This window comes from Mustela erminea, chromosome 13, assembly GCF_009829155.1.
Source record: "Mustela erminea isolate mMusErm1 chromosome 13, mMusErm1.Pri, whole genome shotgun sequence".
In the NCBI taxonomy this organism is placed as follows: domain Eukaryota; kingdom Metazoa; phylum Chordata; class Mammalia; order Carnivora; family Mustelidae; genus Mustela; species Mustela erminea.
The window spans coordinates 37,907,784-37,929,734 of NC_045626.1; the positions used below are offsets into that span (position 1 = coordinate 37,907,784).

At 37.7% G+C, this 21,951-nt stretch overlaps 1 protein-coding gene across 9 annotated transcripts in view; it reads left to right on the forward strand.

The window, feature by feature from the left end:
- The window catches only part of NOL4 (nucleolar protein 4), a 402,656-nt gene that overhangs the window by 168,610 nt on the left and 212,095 nt on the right, over nucleotides 1-21,951 (forward strand). The gene's annotated exons all lie outside the window — the stretch shown is intronic.

Below are 21,951 nucleotides of genomic sequence, written 5' to 3' on the forward strand. Positions count from 1 at the left end.
GCTTTATAAGATATTGAAATCATATAAGTGATGTGAAAAATACTTTTGCACATTTACTGAATACATGTCCTATAGCAGATATTGTGTTAGGAATAGGAGGAACAAAATGAACAATATTGGGGCGCCTGGGTGGCTCAGAGGGTTAAAGCCTCTGCCTTCGGCTCAGGTCATGATCCCAGGGTTCTGGGATCGAGCCCCGCATCGGGCTCTCTCCTTGGTGGGGAGCCTGCTTCCTCCTCTCTCTCTCTGCCTGCCTCTCTGCCTACTTGTGATCTCTCTCTGTCGAATAAATAAATAAAAATAAAATCTTTAAAAAAAAATGAACAATATTTAGTGCCTGTCTTCAAAATCCTAAATAATACCTAACATTTGCATCATATTTTATGTACGCTAGACAGTTATGAGGACGTTATATATGTTTATTCTTTGAATTCTTATGGGAATTCCATGATAGAAGTACTATTATTTTCCCCATTTTGAAAGTGAGAAACTGAGGCACAGACAGATTAGCAGTGCAGTTTGTCATTAGAATCTGTGCTCAGTGTCCAGCGAAAGTCTAGAGACCGTACCTAAGCCTTTCTACCAAAGGTAGACTCTTAGAAAAAATGATTCTTGACCCATGCTTTTCTCTCCTGTCCAAGGACTCCAGTATCTCAGTCTCTTTCCTCAGAACTGCTTTGGGGTTCATCTTTGAAGCTGGTTTTGAGAAAAATACTCTTTCTGCTACTCTCACTATCTCTGTTTCCCCAAACAAACTTATTATGGTGGTTTAACAGACATACTGATTATTACGTTGAAAAATAGAAGCTCAAAATTAATACATAGGAGACAATAAAAAAGCTCATAAATTTCTAACAGGAGGGATTTCTGGTATTCATATTATTTTAGTTGGTTGTATAACTTGCTTGCAAAATTCGAATTTAAGTTGTGACACTCTAGCATGACCTACTTGAATGCTTTTTAAAAAAATACTAATATCAGTTTTTAATAATACTAATTTAAAAATACTAATATTTTTAAAAAATACTAATATCAGTTTTTTTAGAGGGAAGGGGAAGTAGAAAATATATAATATGATTGATCTCCAGGTAGTTAGTCTAAAGGAATAGCAGATGGTAAACATTAGCTATTAGAGCAGGAAATTATTTCTTCAACATATTTTTTTAGCTAAGAGATTCTTTGAAAATGAGTAATTCTGGTTGGTTGATTTTGAAAGTAAACCATATGTTGTTTACATGTTTTGGCATTTATCCAGTTTCCCTGAAGATGAAAGTGAAAATGGGGGAAAAAAAAAGCCTTTTACTAATTAGATAATAATGAACATAATGAAAACAGGTGCCATAACTTTTTGAATTATGAGAATGTATCTTCAGAACATGCTCTGGGAATAGGATCATGAGGGAAAAGTGTTCTGTATGTGCCCACGATGTAAGCACATATGTGTCTGGAGGTATAGACCAAGGCACACATTAAACAAATTTAACTGCTAGTTTTTACTATGATAGAAATAAAAAAACACAAATCAAAAGGAGTTTCAAAATGCCCTGCTCATTTTACGTGAGTCACTCAATGTAAATGCACGTATAATTTGCGATCTTGACATTCTAGTTAATATCTTAAAGCTTTTCACACACATTTGAGGGAGAAACAAGAAGTAAATCAAGAAAGCCTGATGATTATCCTAGAAGGCCAGTAGGACACTGAATCCCTCTAACCTATAGAACCCCTTGCTCCTGAGTCCCAGCAATACCCAGGAAGTCATATTCTCCTCCACAATTGGAGATGCAGATGATACGGCTTCAGCCACAAAGGACAGCAATTGCAGCCTAGGGTGGGGGAAGGGTGCCATGATAAGAGCGGCTCCTGACGGACAGGATTGAGAAATGGAAGAGGTACTGGGGAAATCAAGAGGAGCAGAAAAGACAGTTTGGATGAGTCCATGGGTAAAAGCCTCTCTCATGGTGGGAAAAGAAACTGAACGTCTCATCTGCTGCTGAGAAGGAAAAACTTTCCCTGCTCTGTGTCTTTCCCTTCTAACGGACAAGATGGACATGTTTTGAATTCACAGGAATGCCTTCTGAAGAAAAATGAATATCCCCAATAGTACAAAGTTAGGACTATTAAAATGGTTGATCAACTTTTAAAAATACGTGATAACCTACGTGTTAATTATTTTCCAAAAAATATAACTGCCGTGTTTGAAAATAATATGAGAAATCTGCTCCTATACAATATGACCCATCACTAGCTCTCTTCTGTGGTTGCGAAGGCACTTAAATTCTACTGGTGATTATTTTTCTAAATGATTAACGCTTATTGTGATTATTCTCCAGCTAATATATGTATGCAAAATGTAGCTGCAGGGATTTGCTTTTGTTAGCATATCCCCTCCCCCACCCTGAAACCTCAAGGCTCCAGACGTTGATGCTGGAGAGAGAAAATGGATGTGTGTGTGTGTGTGTGTGTGTGTGTGTGTGTGTGTGTCTGTATCCAACCTTCAAGTTGATACACTGGTGATGATATACAAACAAACGAAAAAAGATAAAGCTTTCGCCTTGATAATGCCCTTCTCAACACATCAATATCATTTTCAAAAAACTTCACAGTAAGCAGAATGCTTTACATTTAAGTGAGGCTGTGTTTTAAAACAGCTATACAAAGCAGTTACAACTGGAAATTTAATATAACTGAGAATGGCACTTTTATTAAATAACTCTGTGATCTTCCAGCCATGTTCTTAATCAGTGATCTCCCTGTAGCAAAATGCATAGATAATCAACAACTCAGTCTGTCAGTAAACTTGTTGGGGGATTAAATCCTAAAGGAAGGAGCCCATAGCCCTGGAGGAAAACTGAGTACACGTTTCCCTGAGTCTTTGAAGGCTCATCTCGGTAGTCCCACTGCTAGAATGTGCTCTGTTGTCATAGCAACACCATCTCCTGCTTCATACAGGAAAGATTAGCTCTTACTGTGCAGAGGAGAGAATTTAGGGGAAGTCAGACTAATCCCTGGGTGCACTTGGAGAGAAAGGTTGGACCTCGCCTGAGGGATGCTGCCTCTGCAATGATAGAATTGGCTGCCACAGACACTGGTATTTAAGTTGAAGAGCAGAATTCACAGTAAGTGTCAGCTTCTCCAGAGTAGAATATTGATGAATGAGGTTTGTCTAAGTCTTGTTGAAGACTGTCCCGTGCAGCAGTGGAATGACAGCAGGAGACTCTGATAAGACTGCCAATGTTTTCCTACTTTAGGTGGTGTTTGAAGGGTTGACCACATCAGAAACTTGAGGAAAAATGTTAGGTACTTTTGAAACATCCATCTAAAATCCTGGGAGCATGTCTAAATTAGATAAGCAAAAAAAAAAAAAAAAAAAAAAAAAATGTATTCTATGTTTTTGGCATTTAATTTATTTACCCTAGATTTTTGTGTACTTAAATTGAAAATTCCATAGAGAGAAAGAAAAGAAAAAACACATGAAAATATTTATTCTTTCTAAGCAAGTGTGTTTCTTTAACACCAAAAGTAATATGTTTTCATTTTAGGTTTACAAATGTTTGTTTTCAATTATGTATACGGTTTTTGAAAATCCTTTTGGAAGCATAAAAGTGGTATAGTTCTTTTAAGGTAGTTAGAATATGATGGGAAAAAAAGGTATTCTTTGGGGAAGATTAATTTATTTAGGTCTTCTCTTTGGTGCTATTGCTTCAACTTGTCAGCATAAAGTATGTTCAATGTGTAAATCTTTCAGGATTTTCTGTTGCTTGTCTAAAATGAATTTTAATCTAGGGGGCTATGTGGGTTTATTTTGTTTTTTTTCCCCATTTGTTTGTATGGGCACAGTTCTTTCTATAATTACTCAGTAGTGCATGGATTTTACTTTAAGAACTGGGAAACCTTGTTATGGGTTTGAAATGTTTGATATTGGTATCTTTTGTTGAGATATCTACTCACTGAAAAACTTAATTACTTCAAAGTACACTTTAATCCATATCCAAAAATAAAAAGAATATTCCAAGAATATGTAGATTTTATGTACTATATTACTTATGTGTAAACTGTGGTTTTGAAGATCAGTGTATATTACCCTGAAAGGGTGTATATGTATGTATACATATATACATATATATATTTTTTGAAGTATTCCTGGTGAAAATTATATCATGCTGCATTCATCTTTTTTTTATTGCTTTGATCACAGCCATATATTTACAATGTGTATTTGAAAACTGGGTTTTAGTTCCTATGTACAAAATCTCAGGTTACTAATATACTACCACACTACAATGAACATTGCAGTCTATGATAAATATAGCCAATATCATAGAAAATAGTTGTTATTTGAAGATTACTCCTTTAATTTACCAAAATGAAAGAGATTTGGGTGTGAATGCAGATTACACATAGACTCCTTTTCTCTAAAACTTAATGTTAGAAGAGACCGTAGGTCTTAGACCTGAAGGAGCGATTCTATTAAATGGCTACATGAAATGATTCTCTTTATATGTCAGGAAATATACACAAAACCATAAGGGTCACAACTGGCTGAATAGCATTCAAGTTATAACTATGCAGAAGCCTGATGCTCTTAAGAAAATGGAGACAAAGCAGAAAGTCAGGGAGCCTCTTTCAGTAAATGATTGCAAATTATTACAACAACCTCTTTTCTATCAGTAGTTCAGGATAGAGCCCTTAGAAATCACAAACATAAAGAGGCAAATCTGCTATTTCTCCCCAGACTTACCCCCTTCCCCTCTGAAAACAAACAGGAGTAACTTATTTCTCTTCATTTATCGACTTTGGGCAAAAATGGGGAAGCCAGTGACCCTATTCCAAAAGGAGAGAAACTTCAAGTTCACTATATGATGCCAGGCTCAAAATTAGTACAACAGAATTGGGGAAATAGAAGGATGGCTAGGTAAAAATCAGCCACACTGATTGAGATCACAGAATAAAGTATATACACAGATAACTGAACAATAATTGAAAGCTAAGGCAGAAAAGATTTAGCCCATTCACTACCCTAACCAAAGTTTTTCAAGAGGTGGTCCTAACCAGTTTTTTAAAAAAAACAATCATATCATATTACTCCGAGTTTTCCATTTCCTGTGTTCTGGGCTCATTTCTTTTGTAAAACAGTAATGATTGAACTGGAGCCAAATGCTGTGAGCTGATGACTTGTGTGGATTTATTAGGTCCCTGAGGCAGTTTGATTTGGGCTCCCGCTATTTCAGGGTCTTGCTTGGTGAGGAACAGGTCATACTCCAAAGCCCAATTATCCCTTGAAAGGCATTGCTTCAGGAACCTTCGAAGGGGCAAGCTGTTCTATTCATGAACTGGCCTTAGAGGTTTGGAATATCTTTTGGAAAGTCCAGAATTCAGTTTAAGAATAAAAATCTTTGGGTTGCCAAGGTCTTGAGTTTGGTAAGTGATCTGGAAATGGTCTGAGCTTTTACAAGGGAAGCCAGAGTACAGAAAAGAGAAGGAGGAAGCAGTGGCACAGGAAGATCACAATAGAAGCTTCTGCTAGGGAATAATACTCACAAACACATACATGGGAGGCATTAATGCATGATTTTATAATAGTCAGTTATCATGTGCACTAAGGATTGCTTCTAAGACAACCCAGTATGGTTGATGGTTGACATATATGTTAGAGTACATATTGAAGATAAAAATATTTAGCACAAAAGATAATACTGTGATATGAATGCTTTTTGCTTTTAAAAATCAAATTAAGATTCAGTTTTGCCTATATTAGTTTTGATTCTATGACATGTTGTTGGGTTAGAGAACAGTAATACAGCAAGGATTCCTCCTCTCTTTTTTAGATTTTGGGACTTATGTTCATGTTAAAACCTCCTTATATTCTTTAAGTTTGACTTTATTCTATTTCAGGACAAATATGTAAGATGCTAAATTTATCTATCTTCTTAGGATTACATGTAAGCAAATGTGTAGTATCATGTATGGGAAGATGGCTGGAACAGTTGTTGAAACTGGGTTATGTGTAGAAAGGCCAGAATGTTAGTTGGGGCTATGTACTTTTGGTGAGAGACACTTTCGAAGGCAGATGGGGGCCAGTGGGCATTTCTGAGCCAGGCATGAGAAACAGAGCAGGGTTTTGTGAAAATGTGTCCTACAAATGTGAAGAGAATAAACAGATGGTATGGGAAGGGTTAAGAGGAGGCTGTTAGGACTGAGAACCTAAACTAACATAGGAAAACTGAGAATTAAAGGTAGGGAATAGATGCGAAAGCAATCATAGCCATATACTCTAAGGAATTTCCCGTGTTAATTTATTCAACCAAGGTTTTATTCGGCCACTGCCAAGATGGTGGCTAAGAATTACAAAGCAAAATGCATATGTTCAGACATTAATAAAAATACTGGTGGGAAAGACCAAGAGATAGAAAATCAAAATATTTTGTGGGGGCGCCTGGGTGGTTCAGTGGGTTGGAGCCTCTGCCTTCAGCTTGGTCATGGTCCTGGGGTCCAGGATTAAGCCCTGCATGGGACTCTCTGCTCAGTGGGGAGCCTGCCTCCTCCTCTCTCTCTGCCTGCCTTTCTGCCTATTTGTGATCTGTGTCTGTCAAATAAATGAATAAAATATTTTAAAAAATATTCTGTGGTAAGAAATGTGCTAAAACAAGCACAGGGGATAGACTTGGCCCATGACTGGAAAGTGTTAAAGAACTTTCAGACTTGGAAACCCATTGGAAACCCATTGAGTGCCATTACTAGACAGAAGGAAAGTCTATTGGAAGAGGGCGTTTGTGAGCAGATGTGAGGAGAGAACTGACAGTAATGGAGACGGCAATGAATTTGATTTTGGTCATCATTTTTGATCTTTAAGCCTTAAAAAACAAATACTGCATTTAATTATAAGACTTAACTTACCCATAATTTGTTTATTTGAGAAAGAGAGAGAGCAAGCAAGCAAGCAGGGGCAGTGGCAGAGAGAGAAGGGGAGAGAGAATCTTTTTTTTTTTTTTTTCAGATTTTTATTTATTTGACAGACAGAGATCGCAAGTAGGCAGAGAGGCAAGCAGAAAGAGGAGGAAGCAGGCTCCCTGATGAGCAGAGAGCCCTATTCGGGGCTCGATCCCAGGACTCTGGGATCATGACCTGAGCTGAAGGCAGAGGCTTTAACACACTGAGCCATCCAGGTGCCCCGGGGAGAGAGAATCTCAAGCACGCTCCACACCCAGTACAGCAAAGTCAGATACAGGGCTTGATCTCATGACCCTGATTTAGGTTCATGATCTGAACCTAAATCAAGAGTTGGACCCTTAACTGACTGAGCTACCCAGGAACCACATGATGTATTATATTTTAGAAGGTCATGTTAGTACACAGAATTTCATAGCATCTTTTGCAGTTATTTTACTACTCTATTCTATTTCCTCTTTAATATTTGTATATAGCAATTAGAGTATGCAAAACCTGGGTATGTGTTTCATTTTGAAGTTCAACCATTTAGTATGACCCCCAAAATTTTATCTTTCATTACTGGGGTCTGACAGTCTAAAATTTAATAATTTTTATCTTTGCATTCTTCTCTTGGCATTAAAATAAAATAAAAATAAGTTGGATAAAAAGAAAAAAAGAATATATTCAGCTGAACTTTTGAGAAAACCACTTTTGGTAGAACTTACTCAATGAGCTAGGGTCAGGAGTATTTTATCGTCTTTTTTATCTGGATAATGGCATCATTTTCCATCACCATAGTTATGAAGTGATGATAATTATAGTAATTACAAGAACAACCTCAACAATTAAGAATTTTTGTCACTTTACAGTTTATAATTGTTGGGAAAATAAAAACAACCCTGCCCCCCAAAAGACCCTTCTGTACCTGTATAGAAGAAAGAGAGAAAACACAGTTCATCATAGTGTAGGGATGTATGGTGACATCAAAGTGACTACAAGGTCTGTACAGAATCGCACACATATTTATACAGTAAAGTAGAATGAAGAACAATGACAACTCCTCTATATTCTTGAGAGAAAAATAGATGCACCTGATTGTCTCCTATTTCTCTTCTGAGGGAAAGCTATTTCTGAACTAATTCTGGAGGCTTGCATTTACTGTTTGAAGGGTCAGAAGTCCTAACCTTGCACTAGAAAATCAAAATGGTGATCCTGCTATACCTGACTATTTTCAAGGAGACCCCATAAAGGGGATGGTAGGGAAGCAGCTGCCTGTCCCCTCAAAGAAAATCCATCCACTTATCCTTACACGATGAACCTTTTTCTACACATTATCCCAGTTAATTATCACAATACTGTCAGACACATATAATTACCATTGTGTCCCAATTTTATGAATAAGGAAACTGATGCTTGGAAAGGTCAGGGAATATTTTTAAAGTCATAGAACTAACAGCAGGAGATTATCCACCTCTCTTTATCTCTCATTCTCATCTCTTAAATGAGGCATTGGAGAAACTCATTTTTGGATGTTACACGGAGAGGTAATGATAAAGAAACAATCATTTTTATTGTTCTTACCTTAGGTATGTAAGAACACCTATGCCCCATGTTACAAATATGCAGGCCATTGGACACAGTCTGGTCCAATTTTTCTGTGTAATAACCATTTCATGAAATTGTTTGGGGAATTAAAAGAGATAAGTAATGCAAAGGAACTTGCACTGTACCAGGTGCTTAACAACTGAGAACAGTCACAGAAGCTTATTCCACTCCAGGAAGAGGAAAATAATGAAGGCAATTGGAGCTTTATTTATTTTTTATTTTTTTAAGATTTTATTTATTTATTTTAGAGAGACAGCAAGAGTGAGAGAGAGAAGAGAGAGAGCAGGGGGAGGAACAGGGGGAGGAACAGACTGATGATGTGGGGGAGCCTGATGTGGGGTTCAGTCTCACAACTCTGACATCATGACCTGAGCTGAAATCAAAGAGTTGGGTACTGAATCGACTGAGCCACACAGGTGCCCTGCCATTGGAACTTTAGTAAAAAGAATGCTGTCCTAGGGGTGCCTGGGTGGCTCAGTGGTTAAGCCTCTGTTTTCAGCTCAGGTCATGATCTCAGGGTCCTGGGATGGAGCCAGCTCTCTGCTCAGCAGGGAGCCTACTTCCCCCTCCCCCTCTGCCTGTGTCTCTGCCTACTTGTGATCTCTTTCTCTCTGTCAAATAAATAAATCTTTTAAAAAAATGCTATCTTGATATTCAGAAAATTATTCATCCATCCATCTGTTCATTTCTTTATTCATCATTCATTCAACAAGCATTTAAAACGCTTAGGTGAAATCAGAGAGGGAGACAAACCATAAGAGACTCCAGGGAACAAACTGAGGGTTGCTGGAGGGGAGGGGGAGGGGTGGTCGGGGTAGCTGGGTGACGGGCATTCAGGGGGGCACATGATGTAATGAGCGACAGGTGCTACATGCAACTGATGAGTCCCTGAACTCTACTTCTGAAACAAGTAATAAACGACATGTTAATTAATTGAATTTAAATAAAATCAAATACCTAATAAACCCTTTCCCTGGGCCTCCTTCTGCATAAACACATTGTAGAAAATGAAGAAAACCAGAAACTACCCGTCCCTTCAAAGATAATGCTAAACTCATCCTTGTTACGGAAGGGGTATGGAGTTAAATACTTTGCAGTCATTAACTCACTTGATCATATCAGTCATCCTGTGATGTAAATGCTACCCCTGCCCCTATTATTTCTAGGGGGAAGCTACGGTTCAGAGAGAGTGGCCAAACCACCTGACTTACAAGTGACAGACCTGGGTTTGAATCTATGTTTCTCTAGCCACAGCACCCATTCTCTCAACCACACTGTTACTCCTTCTGTTGCACATGTGTGAAAGTGCTATGAGGAGCGTTAGCATGGGATCCAGAGCGGTCACAAAGGAAAGGGGTGACAGGGTGGGGTGGATAGGTGGGAAAGCCTTAGCAGTTACGATTTTCCTTTCTGTATAATAACTATTTCATAGAACTGTTTTGGGAATTAAGGGAGGTAACCAGAAAACATTTACAGGGCACCAGGTGCTAATATGCGTTAGCAACCACTTCCTGTCACTCAACTAGCAGGTTAAGTCTCAGCAGTCACTACTTAGACTTCTTCTCCCTTTCTCTTTCTCTTTCTTATGTCTTTGATGGTCTGTTTCATAGACAATCTGCGACTATAGATGCTACCTCGCCTTCACTTCGCCTAACAGTCTGGGAGGTGATTAGATGTTCACAAATTTTCCCAGCATTTTACCTCCCGTGTGTCTCCATTAGGGTTCATAACAACTGGGATAGGCCATGGTGGACCTGTTCCTCTAAACACCATCATGTTTTCTGTCTGAATGATTTCTTATGTTTTTGTTGTTGTTGCTTTGTGTTTTGGGTTTCTTTGTTTGTTTAGAGAAAGGGGCTTGGTGGGAGGAATGTCTTAAAGAGTTTTTCATGTTTGCAAGTAAGGCTGCCATTGCTGGCTACGGAGCTTGTCTCTTTCTGCATGCGGTCTTCACTCACAGGTTTTACTGAATGTGTAGTAGAGAAGGGTAAGATAATTAGCACCAGAAGAAGGAAAGGAAAACGTTTATAACCAGGTCTTCAGAGGAGTAAATGGCTCAATATCTGAGTCAACCATCAAAATATACTAAAGGATATTGCAGCTTTGTAACCTGTAGAAAAAAGGTTTTCACACATGGGTCCTGAATGCATGCATATGTGTTATATGGTCAGCCTTTTAAATCACATGTAGAAATTCATGCACTGGAAAACTCTCTGAAGGCTATTACTTTATCTGTGATGGAATCACTTATATCTCATACTTTTTTGTAAAAACTAACAATATGATTATAAAGTTTAGCCCTGTATAATAAATATTAAGAACAGCAATTACATAACAATATGGCGACTACAATGATTTGTGGAACAAACCTAAGGTAGATTTTAAAAAGAAAATGAGAAATTAACTTTTTCACTGCTTGTACCTTCCAACCTTATCTAATAATGACCATACCCATTAGTTTAAAAAAAAAAAAAAAAAAAAGAAAGGGAAGGAAGAAGGAAAAAAAAAAAAGAAAGAAAGAAAAATCACATATAACACTTCTCTAATGCTTGAAAGGAAGTTTAGAAATTTAGAAAATCCCAGAAGCCATGACTTTATTAGAGAATGCTACACGTATGTATCTTTGCTCTAGAAATTGCTTTAAGTGAGCAGGGAATTTAAGGGTGATAACCAAGTTTTCTTTTTTTTTCTTCTGTAGCTAATAAGGTCCCGAGGGATGACTCTACCCATATCAGGAAGGAGACATGTGCTTCTCTTAACTCCTGCCAAATAGAGGATATCAGGGATCTTCCTAACCTTTACGTCTTTCCTCTGGTTGCCATTCTACACAGTGGAGAGTGGGGGGCAAGAAAAGGCCCGGGAATGTGATTGTTCTTTTCTGCTCACTTTTTTTGTTACAAATTTTCACAATATTTTTTTCAAGTTCTTTTGAGATTTCTTTAGAGCTTAAAATTATAACCTGTTAATTTAGCATTGTTTCTTCTCAACATCAAGGCTTGGTTTTTCTCTAGTGGCTTATCCTCTCTTAAAACAAAGAGTTTTTAGCTGGTCAAGAGGAAAAGCTGTACGGGGACTAACATGATATTGTTAGTAACTTTCTCATTTTAAATATCTTAAGCATTCTTTTTTTTTTTTTTAAGAAATAGTCTGTTGCAAGCAAATTATATGTTATTGGACCTGTGGTGTAAAATTTAGTTTATAATCTGGCAAATATTTACTTTATGCTTTTTCCCTTCGAAAATGTCTTTGGTTATCAGAAAAAATTATCTTCAGTGTGGTATGTGACCTTTGCCAACTTAACGTGTTCTTTGCACTCCTCGCCAACCTTGTAGAGACTAAGTGAATTTCTTACTGGTTTTACCAGACCAGGGGAAAAGTTCAGTAGGGTAATTAAAATATAAAATATACTCTGACCAAATGTACTTGAACTAGTTTGGCTCAGAACTACCTCAAATTCTGGGTTATTTCACTGTCACAGTGTATGTTTCACATGGGTCCTGTTTGTTGTTTATCTACCCCAGGAGACCCAAGTTAGAAATACAAGGAGATTCCATTAACTGATACAATGTGCTCATTTGTCTTTTCCCTGCAGCATAAGGAAGTGGGAAGCTCACAGATTTGGCATAACACACATTTCCCTTGGAATCTCAGCCCTGGACCTCCCTCTAGTTCCCTCATCTATCTACTAACGGGCTAAGAACTGGCCTTGCATATTACTTTATTTCAAAGTTCAGTGGATAAAGTAATAAAATATTACACATTTGTTTTAAATATATATTCATATTTAAAACATTTAGACTTCCTAGAATCACTTCCATCACCAATATATTATTAATAAAGTATTACATATTCATTTAAATACATATTCATGAGAAAGATTTCTAAAAGTACAGAAATGTACAAAGAAGGAAGGATCCCCTATTTCCTTCCGTCAGTCTGCTGTACTCTCAAGAGATCATGACTGTTAACAGTTTGTTTTGTACTTTTGTCCAGAAAAGATAGATAAATGATAGCTTGTTCAACAGATATCTTTTAAAAAAATGGTCCCCAAGATTTTGAATATAGGTTTCATTTTTATCATTTTGAATCGGTTGTTGGAAAGGACATTTTACCAATGATTTGCTGAAGTTGTCATAGTTATTATGTTGTTGTTTTTTTTTTTCTTACTCGTTGTTTTCTCCTAGCCAATACCACAAAAAGGCATAACAATTTACAGACTAAAAGAAAAGGAGAATGGGACTGACCACACACTTGTCTTTTGGGAACCATGGATTATTTGTGGCAGGGTCTCTTCTGGAATGACAATTAAATATATATCTTAACATAAAAATACAGTAATGGATGCTAAGCCAAATTAAAGACTAGCTCTCAGAATATTGGTCTGTAAATGTCTGCAGAGCTGAAATGTGTAAATTAGAGATTCACTGGAATCTGCTAGCCAAAAGTGAAAACGCAAAGTGCTTACAGCTCGCTAATTAATGCTGCATGTCCAATTTGATTGCAGGGAAAAAAAGAGCCACTGAGGCCTATGGGAAAAAGCAGTGGCCTGGGAGTGGAGCGAACTGAGTCCCTTTCTGTTCTGCTACTCAGTAAGGGACCATCCCCCAACAAGTCTGTCTTTTGTCCTTAGTGTAGCCATTTAAAAATCGGGGTCGGATTCACCACCCTGTTAACTTCTCAGAATTGGCAATAAAATCGGGGGAAAGCCCAGAGAGATCAAGTTCCAGGAAAATCATAATCTAATTTATTGCTGAACTGTTAATGTTCTGATGGCTGGATTAGACAGCCTACAAATTTTTAATGAGTTTCTACCAGGTCAGGCTTTTCAAGGAATGGTTAATGGATGGCACAACGGTGACTGGTCCATGACAAGATAAGTGCACAATCACAGCAATTTTATGTCAGAAGAATTTAATAATAAATAAATGGGCTTCTATATTGTATGTTCTGTTACCAGCAGTATTTGTTTTCACAAAGTATTTATCCATGACAGAGTGGAAATGAAAAGATCGATTCTTCATCACAGATTCTTTGAAAAACACCGTCCTTGGGAATTGGAGCTGTGCTGGATTAATCAAAGAGCAGAAATTGACCTAATCCCTATTCTCTCTGAGCTGGAGGTCCTGGGAGGGACCCAGATATTAATCAAGTAACCATAGCTGAGTGATTAAAGTGCTTCTTCTCAACCAGTTTCCTCCTCGCTCCTGCTTTCCCCTCCCCTCTCCTCCTTGCCCTCTCCTATCTGCCCCCACTTCACCCATGTACCCCGCATCCCCCTCCCCCTTCCCCTGCTATGACTCCCTCTTCCTCCTGTTCCCCTTAATCTTTCATTTGTTTCTACCTACTCTGCCTTATCTATCTGAGAAATTTTATCAGTCTACACAATAGAATAAATAATTACCTTGATTTTATTTTATTTTTTATTTCAATTTTAAATATTTGATTTATTTATTTGACAGAGAGAAAGGGAATACAAGCAGGGGGAGTGGGGGAGGGAGAAGCAGGCTCTCTGCTGAGCAGGAAGCCCAGGGCAGGACTCAATCCCAAGACCCTGGGACCATGACCTGAACCAAAGGCAGGTTCGGTGAGCAGGTGAGCAGCTGAGCAGTGAACCCAGGTGCCCTAATAACCTTGATTTTAATCATAGTCAACAAACAGGACTCTCATATACTCCAATTCTGGGGCAGTATGTATATTTTCTTTGATTGCTAAACAGTATGTGTCTCCATCCCTGTGTGTTTCTTTCTCTCTCCTTTTCTTCCTTCCTTCCTTCCTTTCATTTTGATTTCGATTATTTAGATTTATTTAGAATTTGTTAAGCCTCTTGTATGTGGCAAGCCTTGTGCTGTGCTCCCCATATATCCCTGCCTCCCATTCCCTGTTCCTACCCCTAAAATGAAAAATAAGCAAAAGTAATTAGAACTGGAATTAGGAATCTGTGAATATTTAACCCAAACATGTGCAGTCTTAGGATGCATTCTTGCATGTACCCTTTAAAAAAACAGAGATAACAACAACAACAACAAAAAAACAGAGATAACATTAAGACGAAGCATATAGAAGTTGAAATTCTAAGCTTTTATTATTAAGAATATAAAGGGGCACCTGTGTGGCTCAGTTGTTTAAGCCTCTGACTCTTGTCTTCAGCAAGGTCATGATCTTGTGGGTCCTGAGATCTTCGAGCCCCGATTTGGGCTCCCTACTTGGAGCCGGGGAGTCTTCTGGAAGATTCTCTCCCTCTGCCACACCCCCATGTGTGTGCACACACGTTCTCTCTCTCCTTCTCTCAAGTAAATAAACCTTTAAACAAAAAGATTATAAATACAATTAGAATGATTCCTTTCCAAATGCCAGCATATGTGGGCAAACTAGAATCTCACTTAAGCCATTGCTTTCCTTTGCCTTTAAGATAGGATTCTTACTATAAAAAGGAGAAATAATTTTGTGTGTGTGTTTTTTTGAGACATTAAATCACTCGCACTACTTAATAACAGTTGTGAATAATAGCTGAGGTGATTTGTATGTGAGTAAATGTGAAATTCTGTCCTGGTTTCATCCATTAACTTATTTTCAGTTATTTTGTCACTACTTACTACAGCAAATTGGTTAGGATACCTTGGTGGTTATAGGAAAAAGGCACATTTTGGGTAAAAATATATTTAAATAGAGTATGATAAAAAACTTCCATGTCTTCAGTATAGTCTAGAAAATAATGCTCAACCCGTATCTACAAAGCATCTAAGCATTTTGTCAGAAAAATGGAGGACAATATCTTACAAAAAGTACTTATATGCTTCCAGAGACAATACCTACCTTTTTTTTTTTTTCCATAACTGGTGTTTTCAGCATCACCCAAAGAACTGGATGACATGAGACACGTGGGTGAGGTGAAAAGACAGGGGCTCTGGAGTCCGCTGCCCTGATTGTGAATTGGGCCCTGGCACCTGTGGTGTTTTAATGGAAGTCATTTGCTCGAGATTCCAGAATATGCCTCTGCGATTTTAGATTAGCGGGGTCTGCGTGAGGATTAGATATAATGAAATAAGCACCCGGTGTATAATATTAAATTATTTTTAATGGCAAACAGTCAGCACTAATTAAGCAGTATACTTTTTTGCATCAGTTCCTTCAAATAATGAGGGCAGGAGGGAGGGGTCGGTGTCTGTAAGAATGATATCATAATAAGGGAGAGAGTGACTTAAGGCACCCAAGAATAGGAAGAGTAGTGCAGCCAGCCCACGAATTAGCCTTGGTCTCACTGAATTATACACAGGGTTATCATACAATTTATTGTCCATTTGGAGTCAGAGGGGGCACAGTTAATACTTATGCTGTCACCAGGACTGTGTGAAGCCAGCCTACCACGTATATACCGTCTGTTGTAAACCTTTTCTCTGTCCATCCGTCTCCCAACTCTGGCTTTCTCTCATGAATTTAGCTTGTTCATGGTCCCTGGAACCCTTTCTGTCCAAAGGTTCTTATTTTAGCTGCAGTTACTAAGCAAGGTAGGAGTTTGATCTGAGATTTTTATTATGCTAAATAATAACATAGCTGAGGTGATTTGTATACGATTATGTTATTCAAAGTGAAGTAAGTTCTTCTCCTCAACCACTTTCCTCCTGTCTTCTGCTTTCCCTTCCCTCCCCCACCCCCACCTATCATACAGTTATCTGGAAGTCATGTTAAAATGCAAGTTGTGATTCAGTCGGTCTGCAGTAAAGCCTGAGATTTGATAGTTTTTAACAAGTTCACAGGTGATTTTGATGCTGCTCATCATTAGCCCACATGTTGAAGAGAAAGGTGTTTGTTTAAATTCCAAGAGGTAGAATCTTTTTGAGCAATTTGCTTTTCTGATTTGACCACAGTGACTGTGGCTTTGACTTCTTACGGTTTGATGGTCCTTTGGTCAGGTGCCTACGTTGGCAGTTTGGGTCTGGGGAGGTCATATGGCTACAGCAAGGCAGTAGGCAGGTTAATTTGTTCTACAAGGGAGTACAGAGAGGAGATCCATACACTGAAATGATATGTTCAATGTAAATTAGTTGTCCTCTTTCTTTTCCTGGAGAGCCGCTGAAGAAGGAGCTTGACAAGGTGCCATTAGCACTGGACACCACCTCTAAACTAGCCAGTCACAACTCAGTAAATGTTTCCTCTCTGCGAAAGCCAAGAAACAGTGTCTTTCAAACCAGAATCTGCTGCGCTTTATCCAAAGAAAGATTTTAGATGGCCATGGTTGCGTAACATTAGTACAGACGCATGAGATACAGTGGGGAGGGAGTGTATTTTGAGCAGCTCTTGGCTAATTAGAAATAATCACACTGTAAGATACTACTGAATCTTGGTATTATTTAGAGAGTTTAAGTTGATATAGTCAGGATAGAAACTTTGAGAAATTAGTTTTTTAATGGTCAACCAAGACAGATTTTGTAATTTTGTTTTGAGGGCAACTCAATGATTTATGATAGAAACAGTGTTAATGAAAATGAACATCTGTATCACTAATATAAAAAGAATATTCATTACCTGGGAATCCTTTCTTTTTTTTAAAGATTTTATATTGTTTATTTATTTAGAACAAGAACGAGAGCATGAGTTGGGGTGGGGGACCAAGGGGTAGGGACAGGGAGGGAGAAAGAATCTCAAGCAGATTCCCTGCTGAGCACAGAACCTGCCTCAGGGGTCCATCTCATCAGGCCAAAATCGAGAGTCGGGAGTCAGGTGCTCAACCAACTGAGCCGCCCAGGTGCCCTTTGTTACCTGGGAATCCTTTCAATTCTTAAGCTTTTTCTCTCTCTCTCTCTCTTTTTTTTTTTTTTTTCTTTTAACCCATGCTGACATTACCTCTTGCCAGTCTTTTTACTACAAAAAATAAAACATCAGCAAAAACCAAAATGTTTTCTCTTCTTCCATTGACTTTTTAAGAAACATTATATTTCTACTTGTGACTTACTTAATATACTACTTTATACAAAGGAGTACTAAAGTAATGTCCATGTCTCTACGAATATTTGGAAAAAGATGACAAAATGTGTGAAAAGTTAGCATATAATATAAAAATTTTTGAACTGTGAAAAGTAAGACTTTAGAAAATAAGATCAATGTAAATAGTGTTCCTTGAATGGTGGAAGAGATGGATCTGTGAGAGCCTATTTTCTAGAAGAGAATTTGGGGCAAGATGGCTGCCCTGATGTTAATCCAGGCTGCTTGGTTAGAGTCTACCTCATTCCTCAGCCATCCATGATTTGAAAGTTTGCTTGGCTTCAAACTGGATGATAGCTTTGAGAACTTTCATGGTTCTCTTGAACCATAATCCTCCTTTTCCCACAAATCAGTGCTAGGCCTAACTATTGGTCATTTAATATGGGATTAACAAACTTAAATATTTATATGGACTTAAATGTACCGAATTTGAGAAATGTAAAATGTGGAAACAACTCTTCTATATTTACTGTTTACAATTAATACAACAAAAGCAAGTACTATTTCTGTTATTGAAAATGTTTCAGCATTTTATCTCAGGCAATAACAAACATCTGAGTGCTATGTGGACTCATGATATGTAATCTAGGATTCTCTTCCCACTTTTTTTAAGGATTCTGCTAATATTTTTTAAAGATTTTATTCATTTATTTGACAGAGAGAGAGATCACAAGTAGGCGGCGGGGGGTGGGGGGAAACAGGCTCCCCACTGAGCAGAGAGGCTGATGCGGGGCTCAATCCCAAGACCCTGAGATCATGACCCAAGTTAAAGGTAGAGGCCCAACCCACTGTGCCATCCAGGTGCCCCTAGGATTTTGTTATTATTAAGACGTTTTATTATAAAAGTACCTCTTTATGTTGCAAGCACAGAGCTTGCTATTTTTTACAGAGCACTTTATTTTAGATTTGGGCAAGTAGTTCTTTCTTTCCTTCTGCCCATTTCTTTTGTATTTACTTATAGTCCTTTCAACCTGGCACCTAGAGGTGTATACACACCTTGTGCACTTACTGAATACTCACACAGAGATGAAGCCACCCACAGTCATTCAGATTTCATATCCTCTTCCATGAATGTGGAAGTTGGTCCTTGTCTACCTCTCACCTAGGCTCTGGTGATCTGGTGTGATGGGAGAGGAGGAGGTGGGAATAAAAGTGGTATTAGAGTTTTATCCTCTTGGGATGACCATAGGACCACTGGCTTCTTTGTAGTTTGAATCGATTTTAACTCTGCCCTGTATGTAAGCCCTTTATTAATTTTTTTAATATTGAGGTATAAGTGATACTTAACATTGTGCTAATTTCAGGTGTAAACACAATGATTTGATATATGTGTACATGGTAAAATGGTCACTATGATAAATCCAGTTAATATTCTTTGCCACACGTTGTTAAAAATTATTTTTCCTTGTGATGTGATGAAACCATTTTTCAAATAGAAAGTAGCAAATGTGTTACTATTCCCTTTCAAGAGTAAAATTAATTTTTTGTATCCTCCAAATACTGATGTTAATATTGGCTTTCTATCTCATATTTCATAAATTATGTTATTTTTTCCTTCTATTTATTTAAAGCTTTAATAAGTTTCTTAAAATGATATCATTTGATGTCATTCAGCCCTGAATGTCAAATATAGTTGTCTTTGGTTATAAATATCATGTAATTGGTCAGCCTGTACTTATAATCATGGTGATATTGAAAGTTCATTTATATTTATAAAAACATCATAGCTACTCAGTTTATGCTAATTGCATGAAGGTTAGGCAGAAGGCCTTTGTTACAGTTAGTGGAAGGTAGTAGTAGGCCATTCATTGTGATCCCTGATTTTATGAAGTATTGCAAAAATGGGTAACCTCAGATAAAATCTTTCAATTTAGTGTCTCTAAGAGTTTTCTCCAAAGTTAACTTGGTTCCCCCCCGCCCCCACATAGCATATTATCTGTCTTTTTCAGGCTCTTCTCTTCATAATACCCGGACAAGTGTTTCCTCCTGAGGTATAACCATACAATTTAGACAGAAATTTGATTTAGAATTAAAGGACCAGTTCTTAATCCTATATTTGTCATTATCAATGTGTCTTGAGCAAGTTCTTCATTTTATCTTTATCAAGCCCTTTAAATTAGGAAAACTGGTGGTATTTTATTCCTAGATCTGTTGTAAATTTTGTAAAGGTACAATAACTACCAAAATGATTTGTATAATTACAATGTGTAATGATTCAAATCAATGATATTATTCAGATGAATCTAGAATCATATAGTCTTTGTTAGAAAGATATTAGTACGGTGACAAGTGTCTAAATAATAATGCTTTATAAATTGTCACCAAAACTCTTACTGGCTTAGAATACCACCATTACTGACAGTGATGGGTTTTTAACACCAGAGGCAGAAATAGTAAAGAAAGTTTGGTGGAGAGCTCCTTGATATCAAATAATGAATTGACATTAACAAGGGAAAAAAAATCACAAAGTATTGGCTATAATACATTCAAAGATGATAGAAAACAGAAGTCTTGAAGCCAGTTGAGATCCAATCTAGAAAACGGAGCCCATTCCATGTTATTCATTAGAAAAACTCAATACCAGGAACTATTAACAATGGTGTTAGAAGAGCTGAAATGCTAAACAGAAGATGGTAAAGCAATACAGAGATTGATAACAGAAGGAAGCCACTGCTACAGCTGGAGGTGGAGAAACCAGGGAGGAGTTGCTGTTACTAGAACCCAAGAACCCAAGAGCCAGAGCTGCCCACCTGGTTGTGTGAGATTCATGGAAGATGCTTTCTGGCATGGGCTGGGATATGGGGAGGAAGAATCTGAGCTGTAGCCCTGAATCAGAGAGGGTGTGTGTGTAAAGTAGAAGTAGGGATACCCATCCATTTTCTCTTTTTCCCATCCTTGGTCTTTGCCAGCATCTCCCATCATTTGAGCTAAGCCATAAGACAATAGGCAAAGAAATCTGGAAAATGGTTTGCAAAGAATAGATCAAACCATCAAATGACCAAAGTATAAGATGGAATGTGTATGGAAGCCTTTCATAATCCTATTTTAGGATTTGTTTGTTTTTTAGGTCTACAAAGTTTGTAGTGGCTCAGGTTTCTTGCTATCTCAGAATGTTGAGGATGAGATCTTCAGCTTCCTTGTTGAGTAGTTCTGGCTCACTCACTGCAGTAAGGAGAGGAATTTCTGGCAGATGAAGGGCTTAAGAGAAAACATCATAGAGCATGCACTCTAATCATTAGCCTCTAAATTACTCTAAATACATGGGCATTAAATAGGTCTAGTGTGATTACAAGATTTCTCCTTCTACACACATCCCCAAAATACAATACACTTCTTCACCTAGGCTGGAAATACCAAGAGGAAAAGCCTTCCATTCCACAGGTAGAGATGAGATGTTTAAATTACAAGTGCCTAGCTGAAGTAATATTTTTTTATGGGGATTTTCAGTCAAAGGCCAATCAACCAATAAATCAACCAATCTGTCAGTCTCTTCCTTAAGCAATGATTTACATTCTGAGCCAGTGGGCACACAGACAGCTGGAAGATTGACCCTTAAGATGGGTAAGAGAACATGAGGGACCCAAAGCCAAACTTTGGAGGTTTTGACAATGTTTCCTCTTTACCTACTATATGAGCAAAATCCACAGTGATTTCAGCACATGTGAGCACATAGGTGATATGCAGTTCTGCTTTATGGGCAGAGGGAAGATTCTTGCTTTTGCAAACTTACAATTGACCTTGGTAAAGATCTTCTTCCCCCAAGAGTTTGCTAGTCAAGGTAATCAAGGTAATCTTCTTGCCTGAAATTATGCCTTTAGTTCCTTAGTCACACATTTACATTCACTCTACGGGAAAAAAATCCTATTCGTTCATGAGTCTTTTAAAAGTGGGGCCACACTGGCAATATGTGCTCTTGTTTATTAGTTTTTGTTAAGAGAATATTTGGCTTGCTGACATCTTTTTCTGAAAATTTCCTGAAGATTGATTAAATGGGACTAAAATATCCTCAGATTCAGTCTTCCTAAACTCAGATTTGATGGCTGTCAGTTGTGTTCTCTTGGTATCAAGAGTTGCTTCCCACAATCACACGTTGAACCAGTTAGTTATTGGATATTATCCACATTAATTTCTCACATGTGGCCCCAAAACTCTTCTTTGAGAAATACTTCTAGATTACTTGCCCCTTAAGGTGAATTAAACCAAGATTTCTGGGTTTTGTTGGGGGTAGAGATTTTTCATGTTCAAGTGGATCTTCATTTTTAATAGTTTCTCTATATTCTGAAGCAATTAAAGTTTGAGAATCACTGATATGCACTTATCATATGAAATATAGTTAAATAATTCTTTATTTTTAAGAGTTTTTTTTTAAAGATTTTATTTATTTATTTGACAGACAGGGATCACAAGTAGGCAGAGAGGCAGGCAGAGAGAGAAGAA